General features: G+C 41.2%; 1 long non-coding RNA gene across 1 annotated transcript in view; it reads left to right on the forward strand.

The window, feature by feature from the left end:
* The window catches only part of LOC104950972 (uncharacterized), a 22,744-nt gene extending 13,833 nt beyond the window's left edge, over positions 1–8,911 (forward strand). The window contains exons 2-3 of the long non-coding RNA XR_798977.1: positions 1,788–1,800; positions 8,902–8,911. This is a non-coding gene — a long non-coding RNA (uncharacterized lncRNA). The remainder of the gene's footprint in view (positions 1–1,787; positions 1,801–8,901) is intronic.

The following is an 8,911-nucleotide window of genomic DNA, read 5'->3' on the forward strand; positions in this document are numbered from 1 at the left end:
GGGTACCGGTGCAGCTAATAGCGGGGGAGGTGCAGGGTGTGGGTGGTGTCCTGTACGTTAAAATGCATTTTGTATTGCAATATAAAACCCTCTCCAAGTGAACTTTGTTTGCTATTAGGCCCGTGATTTAAAATCGGTGTTTTTTTTCTGGATGTGAAGCTCTCACCGTGATTTCTTCGCCAGAGCAGAAGCGTCAAATGACAACCCAGCTCTGGTGTTGACTTTCAATACATGTGCATTCACTGGTGTGTCTTTAAAAGCGTTTACATGTTTGGAGTTTGTATTTATTTGATGTTTTGTGAGGTGATATCTTATGAAAGGCCTGTCAGACTGGGTGCCAGGCCTCAGATCAGCACCACCCCTGCTGGACAGCGCGCAGAGCGGCAGCACAGCGTCACATTATACACATGCACCCTATAGTTAATATAAAGACACATACCTAGTTCACTATGACCTGGAATAGGTTTTTAGTATCAGTCATGTGTAAGGAATAACATATAAGACCTTATTTAGTAATGATTCTATAAATAAATAAACATATACATGTGTTTGTGTGAGGATGGAGGAAATAATGGGGCTTGTGTCCTTGTTGTTATGCAGTTTTTCTGCCATGAGTACAAACATACAAATACTAATATATATAATATGAATAATAATATTAAGTGTGTAAACTAACGATTATGGTCATTATTCAATTAATATGCAGAATGTATTAATTGTTTGGCCTATAGATGTCAAAACATTTAAAAGTTCCGAAAGCCAAAGATTAGGCAAACACTTTTATTGGTTTGTTTAGTCCAAAAAAAAAGTAAGAATACTTTTGAACGCTCATATAGTGATCAATACTAAGGAGTTTAACACACAGTATGATATTCCCACAATAAGATGGTATTCTCCTTGTTGATTTGTTGTTCTTTTCTTAACACAAAGACGTTCAGTTTACTACCAAACGAGAAGGGAAAGTGTCCCTCGGTTTATCCATTTAGAAAACTTTAATCTCAATAAAAATAATAATCCAGTGATAAGACTGAAGTAAGTTTATTATAACATCAAACAGGAAGCCTGGTTATTCTCTCTCACTCTGAAACCCTCTTTTTGAATCTGTTAAACCTTCAAAATATGTCCAACATCCATAAAAAAGCCACACAAGATGAAACAAGCAAGACTTAAAGGAAACATAAGTCCGTTTTAAGATAATCCTCACTGGCCAGAATACTGTTTCAGATTCATTTGTTTCTGAGGACATGACTGTAGTTTATACCTTGGGACCTTTCGAGCCTAAGCAAAAGAAGACAGTAAAATGCACAGATTTAAAATCACTCTCATTTATCTGACCAATAATCCATGTTCAACATAAACCTGCTAAACCCAAACAAACTGCATCGATCGACAGAATCGTCATCCTGCAGGAGAACTTGTCCTCACTCATCCTGCTCGGGAACATATTGTTCTTTCCGAAACATTTCTCTTTTTTTGGGGAAAGGAGGATGGTACTCGATCTGAACAAGAGACAGTGCAGGAACTTATTTTGATATTCACACAACATCATACCTACAGTAACCAGCAGGAAGGTGGTCCTAGACACTAATAAACTACTATGATTGATTAAGTTAATGAGGACGTCATGTTCTGCATTTAAAAGTAGAGTATGAAAGAGTGACTTGGTGTAAGAGGGGCTCTGCTGTGGCAGTAGTTATGGAAAATAATGGTATTTGATTAGATACGTTGAGCACCCTATTCCCAGTAGAGTTTATTTCTGTCTTCTCTACAGCTAGCACAGACTACAGGATGTACATATGGGTAGCGTCTTAGAAAGAATACGTCTATAGCAACTGGATTTCTTCTGTTATATTTGCCCTTTATTACCATGTGATGATATTAGGGATAACATCTGAGACATCAATTGGGCTGAGTATTAAAGTCCTTCCAGCCACCCAAAAGTAGACCTCTCATAAAGCAGCTTTTGCACACAAACATGAATGAAACAATGTATAAATAGAGAGGCTGTTTCTCTGTGCATCTGTAGGCCTACTCTAAAGGTCCCCTATTATACTGTTTTTCATCAATATATTATAGGTCTCAGATACAGAACATGTCTCTGAAGTGTTTGGCTCCAAACACCAAGCAGATCATTGCAGCATTACCCATAATCCCCTCTGTTTCAGCCCTGTTTCAAAAGTGCTGAATCTCTTTCTGTTACCTTGGTTGCTGATTGGCTAATGGTTACACAAGCCAAAAAATCGTTATGACATCATAAAGTGGCCAAACGCTGATCGTCTCATTTTCAGACAGGTTTTTATATAAATGGATAATAATAATAATAATAATACATGGGACTTTTATAGCGCTTTTCATGGATCAGGACAAAAAGAGAGAGAATCTTTGTTCCTGAAACTTTCAGAGTCTCTTTACACAGAGGGGACACATGGTGATGTAGAAGAGACATGAAAAAGTGGATTTTGCACAATAGGTGACCTTTTAAAGCTAATATTTTGACTTGACTTGCCAATTAAGCCATCGAATTTATCATTTACATCAGTGCTTTCCTTGTGAGCCATGTCAAACTGTCTTTTTTGAAATGGCTCGTTCACTGGACCCCACGTCGAAAAGCTCCGGCTAATCGGTACAGTACAGTTTGGTAAAGTTTTCACAGCTTAATCTGTTGACAGACAAGAGCCTATACCGTATGTGACATATGTTTATGTTTTATTTCTATACTTTGACCAGAATGTATTAACTGAGTTGCCATGCTGTCATGGAAAGGGCCTTATAACAGTGTTAACTATCTTCATTATGAATGAATCATGAGCACAAGCTTTTTCATGTTCTTTATAAGCCAAAATGTTCTTTCACTCTGTTTCAAGAGCGTCTCGGAAAGCCATACAGCCACAGTCGTGCTTTTTGTTGTCGTCCTATGATGCTCACACACAAGTGAAACTAAGTTCATAAATGAAGTCTCAGGCTCGTTGTGTGTCCCTGCAGCGAGACAGCATGTACGACACAAAGCCCCGGAGCTCGCTCTCCTAAATGTCATGCAGTCATTATTAATGTCTGTTTTCCTGCAATGACAAGCCAACATGTCTGCTGTGAAAAAGGCCTTGTTGCTAAAGTGCTGCGGGGAATTATGTACTAATAGGAATCAAAATGTCCATCTGTTGTTTTGATTTGACTGCGTCTGCCCCTCGGTCACTTCTCACTTTATTCAGTAGACATTTTGACTTGTCATAGAAGCAACACTGTAACACTAACAATGGCTCTGTTTTATGTGAGAAAGCAGAACCTGAAACCAAAGAATTTAAATTGAATTTAGCCATCGTATATTTTGGTGTGAAACTAGATTACTGCAGCCCTCCCTAATTTGATTAACAACACCTTTGCCTTTCCTAATGTTACCTGTCAAAATGTCTTCTGTAAAAAAGGAACATTTGTCAACATGAACATCCGCTCGGCCAACGTTGACCCAAGGTGAACTCTAAGTTGTGATTCTGCAGGAGCAGGCTGGAGATAGCACTGAAACAGGAAGTGCGCATTAGTTTTTAAAAACATTTTTTATAATTTAAATCGTACTGTCTTTAGTAGAAGTGAGAAACCAAGTGGAAATGTCCAGTAATGCGACCATACAGTACAATAACTTAACAACGTTTACAGAGTGAAACAGAAATGTATGTTCAGTTCAATATCCTGAGAGGAGTTTTCAAGGAGCAACAAAAGTGAGAAAACCATGGCTTCTATGTCTTGTTAATGAATATCTCTTGACCTAAATGGACAGAAACACAAGGTCAAGAAAAGATTTGAGGCATAATTAATAATTAGCCAGTAAAAAAACACATCAGTGGTGCTAAAACACTCTAAACTTAATCTAATTAATGCGTAAATATGTGATGGTGGATGTTATTGACGTGCATTGGCTTTTAATGTTGTAGCTGCAAGGAATTGTGGGACCTTTCGTTATGCTAAAGGAGAAAAGACAAGAAGGCACTGAAACACCTTCCCTTACATTAGGAGAATGGACCAGCTCTTATCATGGCACTGAGATACTTCAGGGTCACTCACACCGCGGGCCATAACGGTTCACTTTTGGTGTGTTGGGCTTAAATGAAGCAGTTTGATTCCTATTATAGTCAAATCCTGCTTCCAGCTACTGTGTGCTGCTGACTAATACTAAATGCATCCATATGACTCATCGGTGCCCATGTGATGCAGTCGCCCTCTGTTGGAGATACAATACATGCATCTCAGCTTCATACTAATAAGAAGAGATAGATATTCTCTTGAAATGTATTGTATTACAAAAGTTACCATAAATCCTTCACATAAGCAACATATGAAATGCACTTCATAGTAGACATGGCATCCCTGGAACCACTGGTGTTAAAGCCATAAAGAAAAGTGAGTAGGAAGAGAGAGGAAATATTTATAGTCATACTAATCAAAATATATTTTCTGTATGTAGCTTTTTTATGTTTCATAAAGATCCATCGTTTCTCTGTAGGCATCCTTATCATATTAACCCTGTGTTATGAATAAGATCTTTGGAATCATGCAAAAGCTATAGGAGCTGCTTTACCCTTAAGTGTTGGATTACATAAACCCTTTTTTCCCAAGGTACATCGTAGAATATGGCTACGAGTGTCATTTTGAGACCACTTTTCTCATGTTCTTTTGTGTAGTTGTTTGGTTTTGATCTCGTATACTATTTTCTCTGCATGTCTCTCAGTTTGGGAACGTGTGTAATAGCATTGCATTGCTGTTTATTGCTCCACCGATAACAGCCCTGCTTCACCAGCAGATGGAGCTCTTTGTTTATACATGGAGGCGTGTGGTGCAGTGCGTTGGTGTTCGGATCAGGGGAGCACAGGTTCAAACCCCACTGCAGTCAGCATGTCGTTGTGTCCCTGGGCAACACACTTCACCCCAAAGTGCTCCTGTGGGGATTGTTGCCCACAGTATTGAGTATTTCAGTCACTTTGGATAAAAGCGACTAACAAGTAACATGTCATGTAATGTAATAGATGTCTGATGTCATTTGTGAACTGTGACCTTTGGATCTGGAGGAGGAGATGGAGCTTGAGATTGAAAGGTGGGCTGGGCGTGGCTCCGGTGTTTGCAGAAGTCAGAGTCTCCTCAGTGAAGGTAGATTAACAGGTTTGTCTGTAAGCACAACAGTGAAAGCGCTCACTCGACCTTCACTGTCGTCTCCTTGGAAACACGGCAGATGTGAGATGTAGCTCCAGTTGTCAAATCATGTCAGTCTGTGTTATCATCATTCTGAGCATCACCTTTCCTCTTTACCAAGAGATGTTTCTGCTTTGTTCTGTTTCGTTGTGGCTCTGCACCACATTGTCTCAAATATAGTACTGAAGTATAATTTAGTATTGACTTGTTATGGTAGCCCTTCCTTCTTGTCTGACGGCTTTTGATTGGCTGTTTAATTAAGTAAGAGCCGGGCTAGCTTTCCCCCCTGGGTTTTCTGTCTTTAATCTTATTTAGTATGTAGATGTCAATCCTCACGTCTGTCCGCTTTAGAGCAAAATGGTGCGTTTCTTCAAAATGTCAGAAATGTCAGAGCGATAAACAATATAACAATAAAAAAAGTACTTTTCCATTACGGTGCCACTTGGGGAAGAATATGAATTATCCAGCTTCAGCTCTTGCATACTTGGAGTTTATTTATTCATGAAAGCCTTCATATATCATTTTTACTGTCAGTCAGGTTATGATATGGCTGCACTGCTCCCAAAAAAAGATCTAAAAGTTTGCATGAGAAATCTTTTTGGGATGGAATTATAAGATATTTACAGAGATGTTTTAAAGGGACCCTGTTGTGCTAAATGTTTCTTTCCTGTTTGTATTTTGTCCCTCTACATGTCTCCATGCTTTAATGTTCAAAAAGCTCTTTATTGTTCTCATACTGCCTGTGCTGCAGCACCTCTTTTCACCCTCTGTCTGAAACCAGAGCCCAGTCTGCTCTGATTGGTTAGCTGGCCGGCTCTGTCGTGATTGGTCAACCGCTTAGAGATGTCCCGCCCCTTAGCCATATCACGTACAATGTGTTGGAGCGCTAGCAAATTGAAGCGTAAGTGTTACACAGGGATGTCACTTTGTTACAGAAGTAATCAAAGGAGTCCAATGGAGGCATTTCAGGCAGGGGGGGGGGGCAGTGTGTGGGAGAGAAACTCACTCTGGAGGGAACACAGGGAATTTTGCCTTTGCAGACCATTACATGCACTAAAACCTACCAACTCTGCGTATTATATTTAAATAGATTTATTTTTCTCCAGTGTTGTCAGTGTGATTCTCCGGGGAGTATCATGGACATCGCAGGTTAAACATCGTATTACTCTCCAGAAAATGTCAGCAAAACCTGAGAGAGAGAGAGAGAGAGAGAGAGAGAGAGAGAGAGAGAGAGAGAGACCTCATCATCACGACACTGAACAGAACGCTGAGTCATGTAAGACGAAGAGAATAAAAAGGCACCTCACAGAATTTAAAATATTAATCAGACAGGGGCATTTTTTGAACATAATGGGCCAGAGTAGTTGGGAATATTTAAAATAATCTGTCGGGGTTTGGGAGCTGGGTTGCTGGCTGTGAGTTTTAGCTGCAGGCGGATACAGAAAGCTGTGTGAGAGTTAAAACGAGATTTCACGATGTTAATGTGACGAGGCAGAGCGAAGATGACAAGCGCGAAGGGGCTGAGTGATAACGTGGCAAAAGATGGGAGAGGCTGTGTCATTGTCAGAGGGATTTAGAAACGCATATGTGGACATAGTGTGTGTGTGTGTGTGTGTGTGTGTGTGTGTGTGTGTGTGTGTGTGTGTGTGTGTGTGTGTGTGTGTGTGTGTGTGTGTGTGCACAGGGAGAGAGAAAGAGAGGCTGGTGCAGGAGGAGAGGCGAATAAAACCCCACGCCCCTCTCTGCCGAGCATCCATTTACCGAGCAGCTGATGTCTGCTGCTCCACTGGATGCGTATAGACTCAGCAGTAACAGGAGGACGGAGAAAACCCTCGCTGCTCTGGGGATCCGGTGGATTTGGATTACAGGAGGCAAAGTATTTCAACCGTGGAGGAGAAGAGGAGCTTTTCTGAAGAGCTGTGTTGCATCATTTTTGCAAGAAATGTCCACGTTGGATAAACTTCGCCTCGGAGGAGAATTCCTAACACAGAATCTAACTGTGTGAAGGCTGTCTGAGGAGAACCTTCCAGTGGATTAACACTGAGGAGTGGCTTTTAGAAAACGGCCATCTCTCCACTTTGTCTACCTGGGATTCTACAGGTTGCTTTCTCTAAAGTTTCCACCATGACGGCCATGCAGAGGCTGCTGCTGCAGCTGCCGGTGAGCGCGGTGAACATGGTGAAGACGGTGCAGAGCCAGGTGCAGGGCCAGGAGGAGGACAAGAGCCCCGTGCTGACCCCCGACGGGGTGCACCAGGCCTGGTACAGCGCCTTGCAGCCCGACGAGCTGCGACACCTCCGCTCCGGGGGCTCGGGAGGTGGAGGAAGAGGAGGAGGAGGAGGAGGAGGAGGAGGGGACCATGAGGAACACTCATCACTGGAGGAAGGTGGTGGAGGTGGAAGCATTTTTCAAAGTCAACCTTTGCGGTAGGAAAATCCAGGAGAGTCCCTTTGGCACTATGCTTATGTTTAAAGACTGGTTTTTATTTTGAGTACATTTCACTCAATTTACCCACTAGTTGTTGGACTTGAAATTGTCAGAAATACGTCAAATGCCGATCAGTTTCAAAATGTCCAAGGTAACATTGTCAGTGTGAAACCAATGGACATTTAAGTCATAACATCGTGTTATTTCAGAAGCAGGAAATGTTCAGTATTCTATCTGACAAACACAAACTATTAGTTTCTTATCAAAATATCTGGGCCATATGATTTCTTCCGATCGTTTCAGATCTAGTGTGAAGGTGACATAAGACATAAGCAACATGTGAAATCGGTTCACATCAGACATGGCTTCACTTTTACAAGTCCAAAAAGACTGGAACCACTTGTGAGCCGTTACAAATGTGTAGACCTGTTAAAGAAAGAGAGAGGACGTATTTGCAGTTATACAGTTTACCTTTTTATAGAAATGATACATACCGTACGTAAGGAAGCTTCATTATGTTTCATTAAGATCCATAGCTTCTCTATAGGCATCCCTTTCATAAGACAATAAGAGTCAGACCTTTGAATCATGCCAAGGCTATAGGAGCTGCTGTACCCTTGAATTAATTGGAGTGCAAACCTTTCAAATGAACATCAAAAGTGGAGCTCTACAGAAATAGATTTGCTTATACAGAGCTATAATTACCCTTGGATTTTATTCTAATTTGACAGGAAAAGAGCTTTACTGAAGCCCAGTTCTGTTTGGTTTAAGCAGGAATATTTTATACAAGAAACTGTAAAGTCCCTGCTGATAGAGTTGCATTATGTAAAGCAGTGTACTAGTCGTGCAGAGCTCTGTTCCAGCTCAACTGCGTGTGAAGTTGTTTTATTGAACATTTGGAGGCTCTTCTTCCATGGAGACTTTCCATCCGGAGAGTCCTGCTGATCTCTTGGCTGTAGAGCCAGGTAACCCGACCGTCGTCATGCTCGTCGTACCACAGACGGTTAAATAATTCAGAGCCGATTGTAAATTCAGCCGTTGTTCGAGACCAGATCCTGAGAAATGAGAGAACGGGTGTTGGTGTAGAGTTACTGTGGGCATGAAGTTTGAACCCAGAGAGTCGTTTTTCCTACCTGTGCTCAGCATGAGGTAGATAATTCACCGAGGTGGCATTTATAGGTGCAGACTGGAACATACCCAAGGCTGTGTGTCCTGCGGTCCATTCATAACTTTTCAATCTTCTTTCTTTTGGCCACTTTTCATGTTTCAGCTTTTAGTGTGACATTTAGTGTGAAAGAGATGTTTTCTT

The sequence above is a fragment of the Notothenia coriiceps genome, unplaced genomic scaffold, assembly GCF_000735185.1.
Source record: "Notothenia coriiceps isolate Sejong01 unplaced genomic scaffold, NC01 NC01_scaffold00018253, whole genome shotgun sequence".
In the NCBI taxonomy this organism is placed as follows: Eukaryota; Metazoa; Chordata; class Actinopteri; order Perciformes; family Nototheniidae; genus Notothenia; species Notothenia coriiceps.